This window comes from Loxodonta africana, chromosome 22 (genome assembly GCF_030014295.1).
Source record: "Loxodonta africana isolate mLoxAfr1 chromosome 22, mLoxAfr1.hap2, whole genome shotgun sequence".
Classification (NCBI taxonomy): domain Eukaryota; kingdom Metazoa; phylum Chordata; class Mammalia; order Proboscidea; family Elephantidae; genus Loxodonta; species Loxodonta africana.
This window is the reverse complement of record NC_087363.1, coordinates 29,656,954-29,679,807: the sequence shown is the minus strand read 5'-3', so window position 1 is coordinate 29,679,807 and position 22,854 is coordinate 29,656,954. Positions and strand designations below refer to the sequence as shown.

Below are 22,854 nucleotides of genomic sequence, written 5' to 3'. Positions count from 1 at the left end.
CCAGATAAACCACTGCCTCCCGCCCTCTGAGGCCTGACGTTTGTTAGCACGGTTACATACCTTTATGGAGTGGTGCCAAGATGTCTATCCCACCCCACCCCCACGATCAGGGGGCATGTAGTCTGTTCCGTAGGCTCTGGGGTATAAAAATGGCTGAATGAGGAACCTCAGTGTCCTTCAGCTATGGTGCTACGTGGGAAGCACGCATAGCAGAAGCTTTCAGCCCACTTACCTAAGCCTGCCTGGCCGGGGGGACCGGGAAAAGATAGGTCCCCTTTAAGTCCCTTGTCTATGGTACAAAGTTGGGTATTCATGGAAGAGCCGTCCTCTCCACCTGGACAGCCTTCTTGAGTCAGGGGGACACTCAAAAATGGATCCACACTTGTTGTGGTGTACTGTCTGCTTCTTTTTCTAAGTAATAAAACTATTTTCCTTGTGCTAATGCTCTGGGAGCATCTAGTGTGTTCAGACTCTGTCTGGAAGAATGTAATATTCATGGAGGAATCACTATTAATGATTGGTCCCCTTTTTCTAATGGCCTCCTGGCTATTCAGAAATCTGGGATGGCCTGTGAGTGTACTGCAGTTGCTGTTATGGATTGAATTGTGTTTCCCAAAAATACATTTTGGAACCCTAACCCCTGTACCTGTGGAAGCAATCCTGTTTGGGAATAGGATTTTCTTTGTTACGTAACAAGACATATCAGTGTAGGGTGTCTTAAACCTGCTCACTTTCGAGATAGGAAAAGAACACACTAGATAGACACAAAGCAGTGGAGCACAAACAGAGGGTAAGATACATGCCATGTGGAGATCACCAAGGAGTCAAGGAATGTCAGATTCACAGAAACTGAAAGAGATCTCCCCCAGAGACAACAGAGAGAGCCTTCCCCTAGAGCCAGTGCCCTGAATTTGGACTTCTAGCCTCCTATCTGTGAGAAAATAAACTTCTGTTCATTACAGCCACCCACTTACGGTATTTTTTGTTATAGCAGCGCTAAGAAACTAAAAGATAGCTGCTAAACGAAAGGCTGGCAGTTTCAGTCTACCCAGAGACACTTTGGAAGAAAGGCCTGGAGAGCTACTTCTAAAAAATCAGCCACTGTAAACCCTATGGAACACAGTTCTACTCTGACACATAACAGGGTTCCCGTGAATTGGAACTGACTCCATGGCAGCTGGTTACTGGTTTATTCCCTTGGGGCTAGCTTCAGACTCTTGGTGTCGTGCAACTTCCACCTCCCTATGATCAAAAGGATCAACGTGCAATCTTGCCTAGAAAGACATAGTGTCTCAGGCTAGGATTTGAGTCCATATAGTCTGAGAAGTTATCCCAAGAAACGTGTGTAGGAGAGAAGGGAAGTGAAACAGAAGGGATGAAAGCCAGTACAGAGTACATTAATGAGCAAGCTACAACTGTACAAAAGCTGGGATACTGGTCTACCGACTCTTGTCCAGCATTAGCTAAAGGCCACCCCTAGGGGTACTAGTTCTTCTGACTTACCGTCAACCAAGGGTTGAGCATGCACAAATGCACACAGGTGCATAAATTTCCATGAAATAAGAACAACCTTGGCCAAGCATAATGTATCCCACGGTTCTCTAGTCTATTCCAAGTCCATTAAAAAAAAAAAAAAAAAAGCCAGCCATAATCTTGAATCTGTTGGTTTATGCCTTTCACCAAATTTGGGAAAATGTCAGCCATTATTTCTTTGAATACTTTTCAGCCTCATGACTCTCCTCTCCTAGACTTCAATGACACAAATACTCAATTTTTAAAAAATTGTTCCACAGGTCCCTCTGTTCATTTTTTTAAAGTGTATTTTCTCCCTGTTGTTCAGATTGGATAATTTTTATTGTCCTGTCTTCATGTTCACTGATTCCTTTCTTGTCATCTTCATTCTTCTATTAGCTCATCTGGTGAATTTTTTATTTCAGTTACTATATTTCTCAGTTCCATTAAGTTCTTCTTTATAGCTTCTCTTTCTTTGCTGGAACTTTCTATTGTTGAACAGGAAAATTAACAGACATCTTACTTTCATTTTAAGGTTTTTCTTATCCATAAAACCAAGTATTAACCATAAAAAGCCCTGCTCTACAGCAACGTAAATTTGTTTTATCCTGTTAGGAAATCATTACCTTCTAATTTAAATTTCAAAGAGTTACATGGCTGCAGGTAGGTGGAGGGCCAAATTACTAGCAGCCAGGCCAGAGGTAACCTGATATCAGTTGATCTCAGTAAAGAGGGGAAAAACCAAAAAATCCAAACCTGCCGCCATTGAGTTGATTATGATTCATAGCAACCCTATAAGACAGAGAGCTGCCCTATAGGGTTTCCAAGGAGCTGCTGGTAGATTTGAACTGCCAACCTTTTGGTTAGCAGACGTAAATCTTAACCACTGCGTCACCAGGTCTCCAAAGAACATTGTATCTAGCTTCTTCAAGCCATTTGCTTTTTCTGGAATCAAAATGGTCTCCCTATATGCACACACAATAACTGCTCAGAATAAACCCTATGTTCAAATTTCGGTGAGTTTTGATTATTTTTGACACTATGTTTTCATTTGTTTCAAGCATGTTCATAATTGCTGTTGAATTATTTATGATGGCTTATGTAAAATTCTTGTCAGATAATTCCAACATCTGTGTTATCTTGTTGTTGCTGTCTTTTGATTGTCCTTTCTCAATCAAGTTGAGATTTTCCTGGTTCTTGGCATGATGAGTGATTTTTAATTGTATCCTGAATATTCTGGGTATTGTGTTAGGATACTCTGGATCTTATTTAAACCTTCTATTTTAGTAGGCTTTGGATAAAACTGTCCTGGTGGGGAAGGGAGAGCACTGACTCTTTACTACTGAGTGGGGGTAAAAGTCTCCCACTCAGCCTCCACCAACACCACCCTGGCAATGAGGGCGACGGATGCCCTTTAACTGTTGAGTGATGGTCGAAGGAAATCTAGGTCCCCAGTTGGCCTCCCCTGACACTATGGGGTGGGGAAGGGGTGCCTTGTCACTGCTGGGCATGGTGGAAGGAGTGTTAGGGAGGGACACCTTGTCACCACTGGGCAGTGGATGAAAGTCCAGGCTTCCCGTTTAGCCTTCTCTGACACCACTCCAGTTGGGAAGGGTGGATCATCTGGTTACCACGAGGTGAGGATGGAAATCCAGGCTCTAGACTTCCTCAGCCTTTACTGAAGCAAGGGAAGGGAGGTAATGACTCTTCCCTGATGTTTTGCAGGAACAGGGTGTTTATTGCCAAATGGTTTCTCGTTTACGAGGCTGCTCCTTTTCCACTCCTTTGACAATACAGAGAGCTTTTCTTGTTTTTGTTTATGCTCATTGACATTTCTGGGTTGCAACCTTCTCTGGCACCCAGTCCAGGATATATAAGAGGTGAGAAGAAAATCCAAAGAACTTACCACTGTGTTGTGTTGCAAACCCCTGGGTCTAGTTGGTTCACATTCTTCTCTTCACCTTTCAATCTTCTTTTATATATATATATATATATCTAAAATGTCCAGTGTTTTTAGCTGTATTAAGAGGGAGGGATAGAGACTGCTGTTGTTGTTAGTTGTCAGGGAGTTGCCAGTGACTCATGGTAATCTCATGTGTAATAGAACAGAACACTGTCTGGTCCCGTGCCATCTTCATGATCACCAGTGACTCATGGTAACCTCATGTGTAATAGAACAGAACACTGTCTGGTCCCGTGCCATCTTCATGATCACCAGTGACTCACGGCAACCTCATGTGTAATAGAACAGAACACTGTCCGGTCCCGTGCCATCTTCATGATCACCAGTGACTCACGGTAACCTCATGTGTAATAGAACAGAACACTGTCTGGTCCCGTGCCATCTTCATGATCACCAGTGACTCACGGTAACCTCATGTGTAATAGAACAGAACACTGTCTGGTCCCGTGCCATCTTCGTGATCACCAGTGACTCGGTAACCTCATGTGTAATAGAACAGAACACTGTCTGGTCCCGTGCCATCTTCGTGATCACCAGTGACTCACGGCAACCTCATGTGTAATAGAACAGAACACTGTCTGGTCCCGTGCCATCTTCATGATCACCAGTGACTCACGGTAACCTCATGTGTAATAGAACAGAACACTGTCTGGTCCCGTGCCATCTTCATGACCACCAGTGACTCACGGTAACCTCATGTGTAATAGAACAGAACACTGTCTGGTCCCGTGCCATCTTCATGATCACCAGTGACTCACCTAACCTCATGTGTAATAGAACAGAACACTGTCTGGTCCCGTGCCATCTTCATGATCACCAGTGACTCACCTAACCTCATGTGTAATAGAACAGAACACTGTCTGGTCCCGTGCCATCTTCGTGACCACCAGTGACTCACGGTAACCTCATGTGTAATAGAACAGAACACTGTCTGGTCCCGTGCCATCTTCGTGATCACCAGTGACTCACGGTAACCTCATGTGTAATAGAACAGAACACTGTCTGGTCCCGTGCCATCTTCGTGACCACCAGTGACTCACGGTAACCTCATGTGTAATAGAACAGAACACTGTCTGGTCCCGTGCCATCTTCGTGATCACCAGTGACTCACGGTAACCTCATGTGTAATAGAACAGAACACTGTCTGGTCCCGTGCCATCTTCGTGATCACCAGTGACTCACGGTAACCTCATGTGTAATAGAACAGAACACTGTCTGGTCCCGTGCCGTCTTCGTGACCACCAGTGACTCACGGTAACCTCATGTGTAATAGAACAGACCACTGTCTGGTCCCGTGCCGTCTTCGTGACCACCAGTGACTCACGGTAACCTCATGTGTAATAGAACAGACCACTGTCTGGTCCCGTGCCGTCCTCATGACCACCAGTGACTCACAGTAACCTCATGTGTAATAGAACAGACCACTGTCTGGTCCCGTGCCGTCTTCATGACCACTGGTATGTCTGAGTCTACTGTCGTGGCTATTGTGTAAGTCCATCTCATTGAGGGTTTCCCTCACTTTCGCTGCTTCTTTATTTTACCAAACATGATGTCCTTTTCTGGTGACTGGTCTTTCCTGATGATGTATCAAAAGTAAGCAAGTTGAAGTCTTGCATCTAGTCCATCTTGACCGAACTGGAAGCCTTCTTGGCATCTGCTTTTTAAACAAGCTCCCTAGTGATTCTGGAGTACAGCCAGATTTGAGAAAAACCAAGTGGCTCTTAACCAAAGAACCCAAACCATGAATCACATGACCAATTGTTAGTTTTGAAGCTTGGGAATGTTCTACTTTTGTATATAAATTAGAATTGGTTCAGTGTTATTCCTATAATCACATCACTACCACTCAGGTGCTTTTTGATATACTTTCTTGAGTGGAGATGAGAATGGCTTTTCAGCTATCACAGGAACCTACAACCCTATTGCCTAGCTCTGTTAGGCTGTGGGCAGCAGTTAGCAGGCTATGTGTTATTCCTTACTAACAGCTGGTAAAAGTCACTGTTCTGTTTTACTTCACTGTAAAAAATATCTTTTGGTTTTCATCAACATCAGTACGCCCAGAGGAGTGTAGTACGCATGTGAATTTTCCCCATCTCTTACTAAGATGGAGAGAGATGGCCAAATGTTGTGGTAGAAACCTGCAGAACCTCAAACCAGGAGTGAGGCTGGCACAGCCTTACTCTGCTGTATGACTTTGGACACGCTGTTATGCTTCTCTGATCCTTGCTTGCGTGGATAAGGATAAAATTATGCTGGTCTTAGCTTCCTCTTTTCCTGCATTTCCTCACTTTCTTAGCATCCAAACATGGAGCAGGATGTCAGGAACAAACATCAGGCCGGTCAAGCCAAGATACAAAGGAATGGCTTCATGTTCTGCTCTCAGAAAGGACGGGAAAGGAAAGGTAACTTACCATGGCCCTCTCCAGAGAGCAGATGCCTCCAGTCTTTCCAAACCACCTCTGCTCAGATTAACTTGTCTGCAGGCAAAGTCCAGGTTGACACTGGAACACTTCTGCTGTTACTTACCTGGAAAGGAACATTTGCTTCTTGAAGCTGACAGCCTGGCATGGGTCTCCACCTGGAATGATCTTGGCCTCCCTGGGAATAGGTGGGGCTGCTGAAACTTCCAATAAGTGCCCACACATCTCACGCCTGTGAGTTCTGATGCCCACATCTGAGGGCTGCAGAGATTCTTCTTTCTTCCTCTCTTAAAAGGAGAGACCATACACAGGTAACCTGCCATGGAAGCAGAGGCACCAGAAACATTATCCCTGGAGCCTCAGAATGAAGACATGGCGAGCTAGGGCTGCCCAGAACCTTGGGTACCTAGTGGTTTGCTGATCCTGATCGCTGGGGGCTAGCAAGGGTGATGGTGGGTGGAGGGCAACAAGAACACGAGCCCAAGGTCTCAAGCTTCCATTTGGCTTCTAACAGAACCAAGTGCCTGCCTTTAATCAGTTTCACATTTAGGAGTATCATAAAAATTCATACGAAAAGGAGGTTCTTTGCTCTTAAGAGGGAATTCCACTCGTACAAAGGTTAAAAACCACGAAGCAAGTTTTCTTCATTTTGTAGAGGAGAGAAGCAATTTGTCACACAGCAAGTCTGTGGTGGGGCCAGGATTAAAAATCAAAGTGTCCTCAACATTTCTGGTGCAGTGCTGCCTCCCAGTGGGGATGGTGTGTCAGAAGCTGGGGAGACCAAGAGGTCACTAGCAGGCCTAGCTGCGCTGCATCTGTGTTCAGGTTCTAATGAAGCTGGACGGTCCGTCGTCCAGCCTTCGATCCACCTGCTCGGCTCCAGGGTCTGGGCCAGGTCTGACGTGGAAGAGCTGCTCTGATGGAGAACCCCAACTGGCACAGCTCTGCTGTGGGTGGAGAGCAGACCCATCCCATTTCCTGGGTCTTCATTATCCTGAGGAAATTCCTCCAGAGTTCACACTCTGCCAACACTGCTGGAGCCTCTGCTAAGCCTCCACTGGGGAGAGGAAGGGCTTGGGTCAGGTGCAGTCACAGGGATCTGACTCCACAGACTAATTTGCTCTTTTGGGGGTGCTTTTAAAGGTCTCACTAGTCAGTTGGTAGCCACCACACTGCATCCTACACCAGCCAGTCTCTGAGTTCCTGCTACATGACTGGTTGTAGGTAGCTCTCACAGAGGATGGACAATGTCTGGAAAACTTTGAGGATGAACAGTCAGCCAGTCTCGGGTTCAAATTCCAGTTCCACTACTTGCTGTGTGGCATTTCTGACTCGAGCTCCTCATGAGCAAAAGTGAGGGTATAGCACTCACATCACAGGGTTGTGGAGAAGGTCAGAAACAACGTATTAGTTAAGTCTTGTGAGTGCTGATACTTGGCTGCTTTTGACGTACAAAAACAGCAATTTCAATTAGGTTCAACCTAATAGGCAAAGTATCTAGTGGAGATGAAAAGAAAAAGGTTTTCAGGTGCCAGATGCTTAATAAGGGACCTCAAAAAACCAAACTCACTGCCGACTCATAGTGACCCTATAAGACAGAGTAGAACTGCCTCATAGGGTTTCCAAGGCTGTAAATCTTTACAGAAGCAGACTGTCACATCTTTCTCCTACAGACTGGCCGGTGGGTTCAAACCATGGACCTTCTGGTTAGCAGCTGAAAAACTGAACCACTGTGCCACCAGGGCTTCTTGTAAAGGGCTTCAGGGATACACAAATAATTTTGGCATTTTAAAACATTTTGGACACACTTGGCTACCTTCATTAGACTCAGGCAAAAGCTGATCAGTGCTGAGGCAGGAATTGTCGCTTTTCATCATCGTCATTTGAAACAAAGGATTTTAAACCTAAGCAGGAGAGGATTCCTTCCAAAGATGGAGACCGAGACTAGGCAATGGATGCTGTCAACTCTGTCACCTGCGGCACCTTACGATGAAATCAGCCACCAATCCCTGCTTCCTCGGGCCTCCAGGTCAAGTACATTAATAAATGAGAGTGGACACTGCTTGTTTCCACTCAGCGTCCATTCAAACACGTGCTGAGCCTAAGACAAGGCACAGGTGCTGAAGTTTCCTTAGACAATTCTCACGAGAGAAAAGAAGACTCAGGGAACAACTGTCCCAAATCTTTGGAAGGGCTGGTAGGTGAAGGCAGAACCAGACCCAGAGGTCCAGGTGAGGTCTACAGGGAAGGGCCGCCTGAGGCAGGGACTGCCTCCATATCCCCACTTGAGCAGAAATGCATCGTCCACTTGTTGGAAGCTGAGAGGTGGGCTCGTGGATCTGTCAGGACTGGAGACCGGACCTCTGTAACGGAATGTGCACACAGATTCCCTGGGTGTCTTGTTAAAATTCAGTCTTTTTCAGCAAGTCTGGAGTGGGGTTTGAGAGTTGATTTCTAATAAGCTCCTAGGAGATGCTGATGATCTTGGTCTACATACTCCACTGGGAACAGCCAGGTCTTAAGGACTCTTCCTACCTGTTGTTTCACTGTGGCTTTATGGGAACAAGAAACATCCGGACTGGCCCTGGAAGACCTTGAGACCTTGAACCAGTGAAGACGAGATTTGGAGAAGTGAGAGAGAGATTCTGCCCTTCTGATTATTATTATTATTTTTTAATTAGAATACTTGGTTTCCTGTACCCAGCTCAGCTATAAGTAAGAGAAGGCAGAAGAGAAGTAGGGAGAGTTTTAGGAACTTCTACTACCCACCTCCCCCCACACAAACATGCACACTCCCATTTATATTCTAGGGGAGAATCCCTTGTCTCAAATACATAAAGATTTCTCTTCTAAAACAAAGCCCACTACCAACCCAGCATGTTGCAGGCAAAGACACTACTGCCAAGGCTTGGGATGACTTCACACCTGAGTCTCTCTGACTCAAGTGACTTAGGTTTCACCAACAAGGCCTGGAGGCCAGGTTATGCTGCTGAAGGGCTCCCTGGCCCTGTTCCCCGCAGAGCCACCCTATTCCTGCAGTTCCCTAAAGGCCTTACTCCTTCCAAGTGTCACAGCCACTTACAGGTGAATGTGCCTGTGGCCATGCTACACAGGGAAGGGGAGAGGGAGGAGGGAAACCAGGATGTTTTCCATTTATAAAACACTTGAAAACATGCACATAAAATAGGCACTCAAACACAGCAGATTGCAAAATACTTTAAAAAATGCATATAAAAGAGGGAGGCTCAGTCAATTCTCAGTGTGTTTTATCCCTTAATTAGCTGGGTCCCCCAGGCCAGCTTCCCTGCATCAACTCCACACCCAATTTTCTCAACAGATACGGTATGCTCAGGGAATAAAAACTAATTTTATATTAACACATGGAAAATACAGTTAGGCAGGGAAATTCTTGGTATAAATAATTCTTTTTATAAAAATGCCTGGCTATAAAAAAAATTCTTGTAAAAAAAAAAAAAAACCCTCGACAGAGAAATAAAAACTCACTTATCAAAAAATAAGCAAGATATGCCCCCCATGCATCTTTAAGGGTATCAAAGACTAGCAAAGACTGATAAAATCTCAAGCATGATTATTTAAATCTAGGGGAAAAAATAAAGGGAAAATAAAAGGCGGGTTTTCTCTCTCTCTCTCATCTACAGTGTGAATTCTTGGAGGGCATTTGCTCAGCAGCAGGTGTTAAAGGAAGAGCTGGGCCCTGGCCTCTGACAGGCTGCAGTGGAGGTGAGTGTGTGCCCATGGAGAGTGCCCACCTTTGTCCCCTGAGAGCACCTGGAAGCGGACGCTGCAGTGACAATGAGCACGCCCAGCACCCAGATCCTGATTTCTAAATATCATTCTCCACTAAAAGGAGCCAGGGCTCCTTGGAGTAACTATTATTCCCTGGACCGGGGCAGGAACAGAACAAGAAGAACCTGGAACATCTTGCAGTGCCAGAAAGTGAGAAAGTTCTCAAAAAAAAAAAAAAGATGGAACATATTGAAAAGACAGAGGAGCCAACTTGAAGGAGCTCCCAATAGCTAAATCTGGGACAACCTGAGCAACAAAATGAAAAAATAATAATAATGGATCATGACCCACAGAACAAAATAAATACCCATGAGTCAATACTGACGTAAGTAAATAACTGAATGAATGCACGAACAAATAAGGGAAAGGAGGTAGATCCTCCTTACAACAGAATTCCAATTAATAAATGCAGAAGTGGTGACGGACACAGAAAATCACAATTTGGCAAGCATCACAGGCAAGATCCACTGATGGACGTGATGCTAAAATTAGTGGGTGAAAGTAGGATGCGAAACAGGATATTTGTGCAGTCTCCAAGTATCTGCAGGCGAGACACTTATTCAATGCAAAGGTAAAACCAGGAAGTTTACAGTACAAAAGCCTGGCAGACACCTCTCCCCCCAAACAAAATAATCAAAGGTAACGTCGCCAGTAATAAGGCATATTGATGTCCCATGCCTGCCCCAAACACAGAGCCACAATCTATAGTTCTAAATGGCAAGACTTGGTCCTAGCTCTGCATAAGGTCTTCAGATGAGGGATATTCTACAAAATAACTGGCTAGTACTCTTCTAGAGACAAGGTCTAAGAGACAAAGACGGACTGAGATGTCCCAGGCTGGCGACGACTAAGGAGACGCAGTAACTAAATGTAGTGTGGGGTCCTGATTTGGATCATGAACCAGAAAAAGGACAGCAGCAGGAAAATTGGCAAAATTTGTTAATGTCTGTAGACTACTTCACTGTGTAATGTTAATGCTAATGCCTGGTTTTGACAATCGTTCTGTGGCTATGTAAGATGTTAACATTAGGGGAAGCCGGGTGAAGAGTATTTTGCAACTTTTCTGTAAGTCTAAAATGATTTTTAGACTCCCAAGGAGTTTCCAAGGAATGGCTGGTGGATCTGAACTGCCAACCTTTTGGTTACCAGGTGTGTAGCTCAGAGCTCTTAACCACTCCACTAAGAGTGTTCCAAAATGATTTCAAAATAAATGTTATAAAAAAGTTAGGCAACATCCCTTAGGAAGCAAGGGGACATAAGTATTTACAGGTAAGACATGTTTGTGGTTTGCTTTAAAATACTCCAGGAAAAAGAGCATGGAGACAGACGGAACAAGGACAACGGGATAACGATAACTGTAGAAGGTGATGATAGGTACATTCGGTTCTTTACATGATTCTCTTCTTTGTGGCTGTATAAAATTTTACATAATAAAAAGTTAAAAAAGAAACAATAAAGAATCAAATAAATCACTACTACCAATGACAAAGGAATTCTGAAGACTGGATGAGTAGTAAGTTAATATTCTGAAAACATAAAGCCCTTGGTGGAGAGATGAGAAGCAGCTGTGTGCAGCATGAGCTGAGGCAGGTTTTGCTCTGATCGCAGACAAGCGAGCACTTCCAACAGAAAAACCAAACTGAATCAGTTGATTCTGACTCATAGTGACCTTTCAGGACAGAGTGGAACTGCCTCATAGGGTTTCCAAAGGGCAGTTGGTAAATTCAAACTGCTGACCTTTTGGTTAGCAGCCGAGCTCTTAACCACTCTGCCACCCAGGGCATATCAGAAATCAAGAGCCTTAGGGAAATGAGAAAAGGGAAGAAGACCCACCTCCAACCTGAGTGGGCATCTTAGCCCCAGGTACCCACCTCCTCCCCAGTAAACAATCTGCTCCTGGCCCTCCCCAAGGGGTCCCATGCTCCAAGGCAGGCTGGGAATGTGGGGCACTGGGGCCACAGGCAGGAAGGAGGCCGGGGTCCTCCCCCTGGACCTGGCTGGCTGTGTGTGCCATGGCCAATCAGGACAGAGCTTATGGGAACCAGGAAACATGGTGTGGGGGCGCCATGGGGCAACTAGGCAGATACCAGCCTTTGAGATCTGGTAGGGGCGGGGTGGGAAGAGAGTTCTCAATTAGATGTTACACTCCCACCCTACTTCCAGGCGATGCACAGTGGCTCCAACAAAAACTCAAACCAAACTCACTGCTGTCAAGTAAATTCCGACTCATAGCAACCCTATAGGACAGAGTAGAACCACCCCATGTGGTTTCCATGGGGCACCTGGTGGATTCCAACTGCCACCCTTTTGGTTAGCAGCTGTAGCTCTTAACCACTACGCCACCAGGGTTTCCAAAGCCAGCACAAATACAGACTGGTCCACATGGGCCTTCCCGGGGCACTGCAGGTTCTCTTCCAAGCAGGTACAGAGGAAGGAAGGTTTGCTGCAAATGGGACAGAACAAAGGTTCACCAGAAAGAGTGTGATGGCTAAAGCATGGGTCCTGGAGGTCAGACTGCCATGCAGCTTCCACTAACGTCTGATGGGAACGGATGCAAGAATACCCAGGTACCTTACCCACAGGTGGGACAGTGCTGAGGCACATTCTACACACTGGCTCGCAGAGTTCCCCAAAGGCATTAAGCTCCAGGTGCCCGCGTTGGTAAAAGGACTGATACATACATGCCTTTTTTGGCTGCCTTCCCTTCACTGTCTCACCTCCCCACTCCGCTATTTATATTTACTTGAACCACCTCCCAGATAATCTTCAAGCACTCAAATCCTTGTCTCAAGATCTGCTTCTCGGAGAACCTTAATTAACAGATATTACTGTATTATGCCACTGTGGGGACAGACACAAAGTCACCTTTGCGCTTTTACCAGCTGTGAAGTAACCAAGGTTTAATGGGAGAAAGTCAATAAAATCCTTCCGGCTGTTTCCCACCCCTCTTGTGTGTGCCCCATCCCCACCCCCTGCACCGCAGTGGCCTACATAATCCACAATTGTAGGATCAGGCGAAATCCTCAGGAAGGTTTTAAAGAGACAACAGATGGGGGCAAAGTGCCTTAATCAGACCGCAGTCCTAAAGAAGGTAAGTCTTTCCTCATCACTCTATCAACCTGTTCCTGGAGAACAAACAGTTACGCAGCAATTGGGCCAAGCTGCTTACTGGGCAAAAGACCCAGTGATGTCCCCTTTCCCCAGGTCAATTTTCATTGCTCCTGGGAGCTACCAAGATGAATGTGGTGTCTGGAGAGGCTGCTAGTCTCAGTGACAACCAGGCAGTGGCAGGGAGGCAGTGGCAGGGAGAGATAACTCAGGTCACCATGCTTGACCTTTGAGACCAAGACTCAGCTCAGTGGCTGCTGTCTGGAGGACTGTGCCTCGTTCTGACTGGGCGTGTTGTCTGTTTTATTCTGATGTTTGACCAACTGTTCAGTGCAATTGAATAGCTTCCCCAGGAAAACGGTGTGGGGGCTTCATTTCTTACCCCGCACATAGAGGGGAAATGGGAGCCCAGTCAGGGTACAGGCCACCACCTGGAACGAGTGTAGCCTGTGATGGGGCAGACAGCAGAGATACGGGGCAAGAACTCCTTCCGGCTGAAAGACTCCATGCCTTGCTTTGTTGCCTGGTTCTGCTGAAATGGGCAGAGGGGCCAAAATCCCAAGGAAACTTACTCTGCAGTGACAGGGAACTCCCTCCCGCTCCTTAGCAGTTCATCCGTCCTTTGTATACCTTTGTATCAAAGCCACTCCTGGCCCAGCAGCACTATCGTGCGCTTCTCTCCCTCACCTGCTGTCCTTAATTTGAACCCACTTCTGAGCAGGGAGGCAGGCTCCATCTTTGCAGTCAGATTTGGCAAGCACAGCACACCTACTGAGTACCTGCTATGTCACAGTGCCATGCTTGTATAACTTCACTTAATCCTGATCATCACATTTTCCACCCAGGGAGAGAGGCTCACAGGTTGGCCACATGTCCACAGTTCAGGGTTCAACCCTATGCATTTCCACCTGTGCTGCCTCTCAGAGATGAGGGCTGCCCCACCTGGCATCTTGTCATGAAACTCTATGGACAAGGAGGAGGTAATACAGGGGCTCTTAGAGGCATGGACCACCCAGGATAATTAATTTTGTCTCAATCTAGTGCCCCTCCCCCACAAAAACCAACCAATCAAACAAACAAACGCCCTCAAACATAAGTTGGTTCTTTAAGATCTACAGGTAAGCATGAAGGTCTGGTCGTCAGTGAGAAGTCAAGAAAACACCTTCCGGACTTAAAAGTGGTAAGGCAGAGGTCCCCAGGCTGCAGAAAATTCCACTGTCTCAAGCAGCTTGCTTGGCACACCCCGTACATAGCTTTACGTTAGAATCCTGGTTGCTTTGCTTGGCACGCACGGTAGCTTTACATTAAAATTCTGGATCCTCTCCCCTTAACTGTTGTGACCAAACTGGAGGAAACTGGCGAAATCCGGTTTAGGCACTATGTTGACATTCAGGATAACCTTTTAGACCTCATACATAGTAACTTCACCGCCTCTGGGTGGAGTTTAACCGCCACGCTCTGAACACATGATGTATGAAGTTATATGTAAACCCCATTGTATCTGAGTAGTATGATTAAGAATGTTGCTGATGTAACAAGTATGCACTTCCTACTTGGTAAACCCTTTAAAAGTAATCTTCCCCCTTGCCCTTGCTGAGCAGTCTTGGCGGCAGCAGCCCTGACTGCTCCCTTCCTTGCACAATGAAGTAAAGGTACCTTTCTACTCTCCCACCTTGGTCTCTCATTTATTGGCTGAGACAAACTGCACCGAGCAGAATGTGGGGTTTCCACCTGGCAACAGTGGGGTATGTAGAGACAGACTACCTGGGTTCAAATCCCAAATTGGCCCCAGTCCTACTAGCTACGGCCTAGCCCTTTTCCCTCTAAGCCTTCATTTCCTCATCTGTAAAATGAGGATTACTGTACCCACCTCAAAGAGTTCTAATAAAGAATCAATTAGCTTTCACATGCAAAGTACCAGAATAGCATCTGGCATATAGTGAACACTTGACAGGCGCTAGATATCACTATCATCTAGCTGAGCTTGTGCCTGCCTCTGGGCTTGCTTGTTTCTCCTGCTAGAATGATTTCCCCATGGATCTGCACAGAGTTGGCTCCTTCTCAACTTTTGGGTATCTTCAGAAGGTGCTCTCCTTTCTCCAGGTAGTTGAGTGTCAACTCTGATTCTCTCTGGGTCTCCCAGCAGCACTGTGATGAACAGACCAGCAGACCACATTTTCTCTATTCATGTGGTCCACAAATGAGCACCTACCATGCATCATGGACTGGGCATTCAAAAATGAAAAAAAAAAAAAAAAAAGGCATCCTAGTTCTCACTCACTGAGGCAGAGGAGATGAGAGGCCGTTGTTCACACTTGATGCGATGCAGCTGTTGCAAAGGGACTACGTGGTTTGGGGCACAGTGAAGGAAGCATCTTGATTCCTGGGGGATGACGTGGACGCCATCACTGCAAGATCCCCTCCTCCTGCTCTGTGAAATTTAAGCACTCTGCACAGGCTACAGGTTTTCCTCATTCAATACGAACAGCCCTCTGGATCATCCTGATAGACAGACACTTGACCTTTGCTTAAAAAATCCTTGCTTCCTCCTGGTCTTGTCCAAAATGCTTCCCAGAAGAAGAGTGCAGTCAAGTGGGTAACAGAGAGTCTTTTTAAGAAGCTAGAAAAACTTGACGGATCTCCCATACCCATGCACTCAATCTGGGCTAAGTGCAGGTGGCAGGACACACACAAGACTGCAGTGGAGATTTAAATCCTCTTCCCTAATGGTGGAAACCCTGGTGGTGTAGTGGTTAAGTGCTGGCGCTGCTAACCAAAGGGTCGGCAGTTCGAATCCACCAGGCACTCCTTGGAAACTCTATGGGGCAGTTCTACTCTGTCCTATAGGGTCGCTATGAGTCAGAATCGACTCGATGGCACTGGATTTGGTCCCTAATGGTGGTGGTCATGTGTCCTTCCTGGGCCACACAGCTCACACTCACGTTCTTCAGACTTTGGGTGTGAACTGCAGATCTACCACATGCTAGTGTTACAATCTTGGTGGGTTTCTTGACCTCCTCAAGCTTCAATTTCCTCATCTGTACAATGGGAATAATAACCTCCTAGGGTGTTGTGAGGTTTAAATGAGTTAATGCATGTAAAATATCTAACATATGCCTCAAAACGTATTCTCTGCCACAATCATATTTCCATTAAAAAAAAAAAAATAGGGTTGCTAAAATTAAGGGTGAAAAAAAGCAGGAACCAAATCAGCCATATAGCCCCAGACCAATTCCCAAAAAGGTGAACCCTCAACCATTTTGGGGTGGCACACTCACTCACAAATCCTATGTTCACTCAGTCTTCCTAAAGACTTGTTTCCCTTCTCTGGTTAAGACAGCCCCATAAATTTAGAAAAAGCTTCTCCCTGGCCTGAGTAGTCAGTTTTCAGTATAAAATCAGCCAGAACCACCATCACCTCCAGCATTTTACATTCCAGGTACTACACTAAAACCTGTCCTATTAACCTCAAACCAACATAAGAGGCTAACACTATTGCTATTATCCCCATTTTACAGATCAGGATACGGAGGCTGGGAGAAACTAAGTAAACTGTCCCAAGTCCCTCAGCTTACATGGAATGGAGTCAGAATTTGAACATGGAGCTTGTAAGCACTGTCTTATGCTGGCAGCCCAGGTACCATTTGGGCCTCATCCTCTTGTGGGTACTCAGATGTCACCATGGTTTTTATTCTCTGCCTCCTCTACCTTGGGCACCACATTTAGGACCCAAATGGTGTGGGAGCACAGAGCACTTAATGGTTCAGCCAGGAGAATGCCTGATACTGCAATCTTTTTCAAAAGAAAGGGGTAAAAATAAACAAGAGATAAAAAACATGCCTAAAAAACCCTTTAAAAACTGAGACAGGCTTAAGGAGGCCACTGATTCACCCCCACCCCTCCAAACTGCTTCACTCAGCTCCTAGAAAAAAAAAAAAATTTTTTTTTTCCTAGAGCAGCTCAATATATCGGATTCTCACAGACTCAGGAATCCTCCTTCCTAGGACCCCATCTGTACTAAGAAGCACCAGGAAAAGGCATTGATAATGGTGCTGTACCTGCCGACATCAATGGAAGCTGGGCAGCTGGTGTGGGGGCCCACCTGACAGGGGGAGCTCACCACCTGAGGCTGGTCCTACTGTCTGGGTGCAGGCTGCAGCTGTAGGGGGCCCAACCAGCCCCGGGCACAGAAAAGCTGTCCACAAACACCATGAAGTCTGATAAGGAGTAAACGCAGCAGGAATTCTGGGTCTAGAGCAGGGTGTGCAAACTCACATGCCTACTGGGGCCAGGAGCCAATGGGGAAAGAGAAGCTGGGGGTGGGTCTGTGGTAGCCGGGAAACCAAACGCCCAAGTTAAAGATGCAGCTGATTAGGGACTGGCAGGAAAATGGCCTGGTGGTATCAACTCTTGTGATGTGAAATGTCCTAATTTGTAACTACTGGCAAATACTCAAATCAAGTGAAGGCAGTGTGCAGGCCCAAGAGCTGAGCCTGCTGGCCTCTCATCTTCTGCCAGATTCAGCCACGGGCACAAGTTTGTAAGCTCTGGTCTAAGGAGACGCCCCTCTCCTGCCGGCCTCAGCATCTGCACTGGGTTCCCAGCTGCACCACTACCAGACCAGCTGCTCTTCACTCCTGCCAGAGCAGGGCCGTTGGGGCAGGGACACTGGACTGCCTGCCCCTGCCAGGCCCAGGCTGCAGTAAACCCAAGGCCAGCCTGTGGTCCGCATGGGCAGAGGGTGGTTGGGGGAGTGGAGAGAGGGCGGCAACAGCGCCTAGAGAAGGCTTTAAATTCGGATTTTGTCACTGAAGAGTGCTTTTATCCTAAATACAGCCTGGGGATTTTTAGTTACAGAACCTTTCGGTCTTGCACTGATTGATGCGGCTCAACAAGTTTCAATAACTCAGGCATATCCTCAGAGTGATCTCTTCCCTTTTTTGTATCAGAAGTAGTACACGGAACAGGTACCAGTAACATAATGCTGGCATGTGCTCCAAGATCAGCTATTAATCCAACACTATTGATAAACTCGGACAAGTATTTATAGAACATCAGGTTTTCTGACGCAAGTATTTACTCTTTGGCAAAATGTTGGCAGCCTCTGAATGCTCCTTGTAAAACTTAACATTTAATTGACACGGCATATTTAACACTGAATTAAGAGTTCCCATCCTTAGACTAAAACCTTGACATGGGCAATACCTCCTTGCTTTAGTATAAAGAGCAAAATAGTCAAAGCTGGAGACATTAATCCTGTGTCAATAGTTGCTGATTATGACTCTACTTCTTTCTCTATAAAAGGGTATGGAATCCCTTTAAAAGAAAAAGAAAAAAAAAAAAAAAACCCAATACCATAGAATTCAAGTCCATGCTACTCTGGTGAGATGGATGATATCAATCTTTGCTGAAGACAAGCCAAGGCTTGCAGCCCCTGAGCAGGTGGAGTGAGTCCAACATCCCCCCATCCCAGCGGCCTCTAATCCCCTCAACAGTTTTTGTCCTTCAAGTAGCGCAGATCTTTGCTAGCACAGCCTGCTGTGATGTCATCTGGCTTTGGCTTGGCACAAATGGGTCACTTACAAATTAAAGCTGGCTGTGTTGGTCCTTTCCGGCATAATAAAGCAGCAGTACCGCACATCAGTGTGGCTATAAACAGAGGCACAAACGGGACAGGATCGGGTCAGCCTTTGTTGTGAGGCTCATACAGGCGACACAGAACATGCCTCTATCAATTTTTTTAGGCAAAACTGCAAATGGAAAATAATTCTTCTAGGAAATGCTCAGAGCCCAGGGGTACACAAGCCCAGACGGGACCTCGGGGTTAGTTTGAGAAGACTGAATTCATCAAGAGAGTCAGAAGACATCCACTACTGAAATCATAAAATATTCACAGAGAAACACAAGAAATGTGTACAACACACAGGTGGTGACGGGAAACAGCTGTGGGAAATCAGGGTTGAGGCCACCCAGGGAAGCTACCTAGAGGGCTAGTGAATTTTCAGTGAGGTTTTGGAGGCATTTTGTGAAGGGTGGGTGGAGGATAAGATGAGCATCCCTGTTATGTATTTACATGTCCCCCACTGGCAATGACTGCAATGAACTCTGTTCACAGCAGGCATTACCATGCTCAGTTCTCACATCTGTTCACCAAGCCATGAGGCCACCAAGCCATGGAGCTCCTCCTCGACCCTGGGGCAGTGATGGCCAGACCCCAAGCCATGTGCAGCTCAACGGCACTCAGTGAGTAGCCAGGGAGGCAGAGACTGGGGAGCACAGGCCACAGGGCAGGTGCGGGCAGTGCCAGGTGAAGAGTAGAGGGATGCGGCTACCAGGAGACCTGGGTTTCGCCAGAGGAGCCCCACAGGCGCAGGTGACAACTCACTAAGCCCTTGAGAGGGTGAAGCTCTGTGGCAGCCAGGTCACCAGAGGTCCCTGCCAGATACCCAGGAAGCTTGGACTCCAACATCAGAACGGGGCGGGGGGGGGGGGGACTTGGCTTGGGCTTTCTTTGGGTCTCACTTATCACTCTTCCCATTCGTAATAACGACAACAGCATCATAGTTAACATCCACTGACCATTCACCAGGTGCCAGGGTCTCCACTTCACGTACATCACCTTGGGTGTGTGGTACAGTGACAATCCTCACTTTATAGAAGATAAAACCAAAGCTCAGAGAGGTAAAAAGCCTGCGCAAGTTTACATAGGAGGGAACAATGAGATTCTAACCCATGCAGGCTGGCTACAGGGTCTGTGATCAGTTTCTTTTTATTCAGAAATAATATCAAACTTACAAAAACACTGCACATGTACAAAGAACTCTTGTACACTCTTACCCAGATTTGCCGACTGCTAATCTGACATGCTCATCATTCTCTCTCTACACATATGTGCACACACACACACTTTTCTGAACCATTTGAAAATAAGTTGGAGAGACATTTTGCCCCTTTAGACCCTAACACTTCAGTGTGTAATTCCTAAGAACAGGGAATTCTTATATAACACAATTTCGGGGAATTAATATTGATAAAGTACTATCATTAGATCCAATTGTGGCACTCTGTATTGGACACTCACACCTGTAGGCCAGCAAAGAGAAAGTAGGTCCGCTGAGAAATGAGTCCCTGAACAGAACAAGGCTGGACTGCTTCTCCTGTTGCTTCGGACAGCAACTGGACACATGTTTTGGAAGCTCTGGCACCCAGTGCACCTGCGGCAACACCTGAGGCTACCCCAGGATGTGTTGTGATTTCTGCCACAAACCTCCACTGCTGGAGGACCCTGGGTGTGGCTCATCACTGGATGTGTCTAAAGGAACCCAACACAAGGGCCTGTATTGACAATGGTAGTAATAGTAGCAATCACAGCAATACAGCGACCCCTTCCTGAGGTTTGGCTCAGGGCTGAGTATGCACCAAGCTGAGACCGCAGCTTTTCAGAATGGAGAAGAGAGACAAACTCTTAGTATAAGACTGTGCCAGTGGTGGTGACTGCTGGCACGTGCTGGGCCCTGGGTATGTACCAGTAAGGATGCAGGGTCAGACAGAATGGAAGGATTGACTGCAGCCCAGGCTGGCTAAGGAAAAGAGGAAGCCAGCCTGGCGGTGGTGTGGGGGGGCGGGGGGGGGGTGTTATGTTATTGCCGTCTTACTTCATGGAGCACCTACTATGTGCCAGCACCTCTATCAGACAATATTCCTGTTGTGACCCATAAGGGCTTCACCAGCTGAGTTTCAGAGGTAGATCACCAGGCTTTCTTCCCAGTAAGTCTTAGTCTTGAAACTCTGCTGAAGCCTATCCACTATGGGTGGCCCTGCTGGTATCTGAAATGCCAATGACATAGCTGCCAGCATCATAGCAACGTCCAAGCCACCACAGTTCCAAAATGATATAGTGCTGGAAGATAAGCCCCCTGGGTTGGAAGGCACTACACGACAGCCACAACAATGGACTCGAGCATACTAAGGATCATGAGGATTGTGCGGGGCTGGGCCCCATTTCGTTCGGTTTTACATAAGGTTGCCATGAGTTGGAGCTGACTCAACAGCAACTAACGGCAACAACAGTATGTGCCAGGCACTGTCCGAAGCCCTTTTCCAGCCTCCCAAAGGCCTCTGATGCAGGTTAACTGCATTATCTGCATGTTCTTTTAACATAAGAAGACTGGAGCTCAGAAAGCTGCAACCTCAAGGTCTTACAGCTCAAGAAGCGACACCAGGATTCAAACCTGTGTCTGACTCCAGGTGTCTTTTTCTTAAGCACTGTCATCAGATTCGGAGGTGTAATCAGTGACAGAGAAGCAGAGAAGACCTCAGAGCAACGAGTTTTCATCACTCAGGGGCAGGGCAGGTGTGGACGGCTCTGGAAATGCAGAAACGAAGGCTCTCGACAGTAACTTAGCAACTCAAAGCTCCTCTTGCTACAGTTATTTTCTGCCCAGCTCTGCTGAGCAGAGAGAATCTGGTGGTGGCAGGTGACTTAGGGTGCTGAGGCCCTTCTCTAGTCCTAAGGAAAGACTGGGTAGCAGTCTATTCCACCTGCCCTGGTGCTTTGCTGACAGGGTGAAGTCACCAATTTAGAATCACAAAACTACGACTTTTTAGAGCTAAAAGAGCCCTTAGAAATGATCTGATCCAGCTCTTTATTTTATAAAAGATAAAATGGAGATCTTGAGAAGTAGTGTGAGATGCTTGACATCTCACATGCAGCCAGGATTAAAACAGAGGCATCCTGGCTCCGGCTCCAGGGCTCCTCCTTCTCGCACCCATGGCTCGTGGGCTGTCCTCCTCCCAAAAGCAGAGATCATGCTGGGAGAAGTCTGTAGCTCCCCAACTCTTCCCAGCAGCTAAACATTTTCTTCTTATAACCAAACTTTCCAGGTCCCACCCAGATTGCACCCCCACCTCCCCCGCCCAGCCCTGTGGTCCAGGGATGCGAGCCCAAAGAGGCTCTCTTCCTGACGCCTCATCCTCAAAGTCACCTAATGGATGCCTTCCTTCAAGCTTCCCTACCGGACAAAAGTAGCCTCATTCAATCTCTGACAACTTCCCAGGCTGCAGGGTCCTGCCTCTTCCCCAAGTGATGGGAGAAGACCTGTCTATCCCCAGCGCTGGAATGCTCTATTAGATGGCACTAGTTCTGAAGCCGGAGATGCCAGGAGCTGAGCTCCCATCACGTCAATTAGTAGCTGAGTGACCCAGGCCAATTCTTAACCTATCCAAACCTCCATTTCTTGCTCTGAAAAACAGGTACAATTATACTTTTTTGTGGTTTTGTGAATTCAAATGGACAACAAAGGCAAAGCACAGTGCCTGGCAATTATTTTTATGATAATTATTATCAGTCATAACAATGATATAACAACTAAACTGCCATTTACTGGCTCTTGCTCTATGTGAGATACAATGCTAAGTGATTTACATGCATTATCTCATTTATTCCCCACTACAAACCTAAAGGAGGTGTTATTAATCCCATTTCACATTTGGGGACATACGCTCAGAGTCATTAAATGAATTGCCCAAGGCTGCACAGCTACTAAGTGGTGGAGCAGTGTTTCAAACCGAAACGTGACTCCAAAGCTCATGGTGACAGATGTTCAACATACGTAGGTTCCACATTTCATATCATTGTATGTTTTATCCAATTTAAAAAGGCCTGGTAATCAGGTAGTCAGGTGGGTCCTAGGAGAGAGTATTCCACTGACAACCAAAATGGGACTGACGAGGACCCTTGGGGAACGGAGTATTTGCTTAATTTAATTTTCTGGTTAGCTCAATATTCACAAGAAACCTTTGTTTATTGCTAAGTATCTTCTAAAGCATGGCTCAGAGCAAGAACACTCCAACCTGGAGGCTGGTTCAAAAACCAGTGAAGTTGCTCTGACAGCAGCCACATCAAGGTTACCAAGTCATCACATGGCCATGGTGTGCCGGAACCCAGCCACCAGCACCCTGTCCTCCCCTCTGCTGAGGATCTCTGTTCTCAGCTTCTCCTCACTCTCCCAGGGATCCGACTCAGGAACTGACATGTTGGCCATC

General features: G+C 46.5%; 1 protein-coding gene across 5 annotated transcripts in view; it reads right to left on the bottom strand.

Annotated features, from left to right (window-relative positions):
- The window catches only part of POMGNT2 (protein O-linked mannose N-acetylglucosaminyltransferase 2 (beta 1,4-)), a 30,428-nt gene that overhangs the window by 5,799 nt on the left and 1,775 nt on the right, over positions 1 to 22,854 (bottom strand). For 3 of the 5 annotated variants that reach the window (XM_064274718.1, XM_010589897.3, XM_064274719.1), the window contains one exon: positions 6,002 to 6,211. The exons of 1 other annotated variant lie outside the window; for it this stretch is intronic. The gene's annotated coding sequence lies outside the window, so the exon portion shown is untranslated. Of the gene's footprint in view, positions 1 to 5,886; positions 6,212 to 22,854 lie in introns of all 5 variants that reach the window. One more of the 5 variants, XM_064274720.1, reaches the window with a different exon arrangement.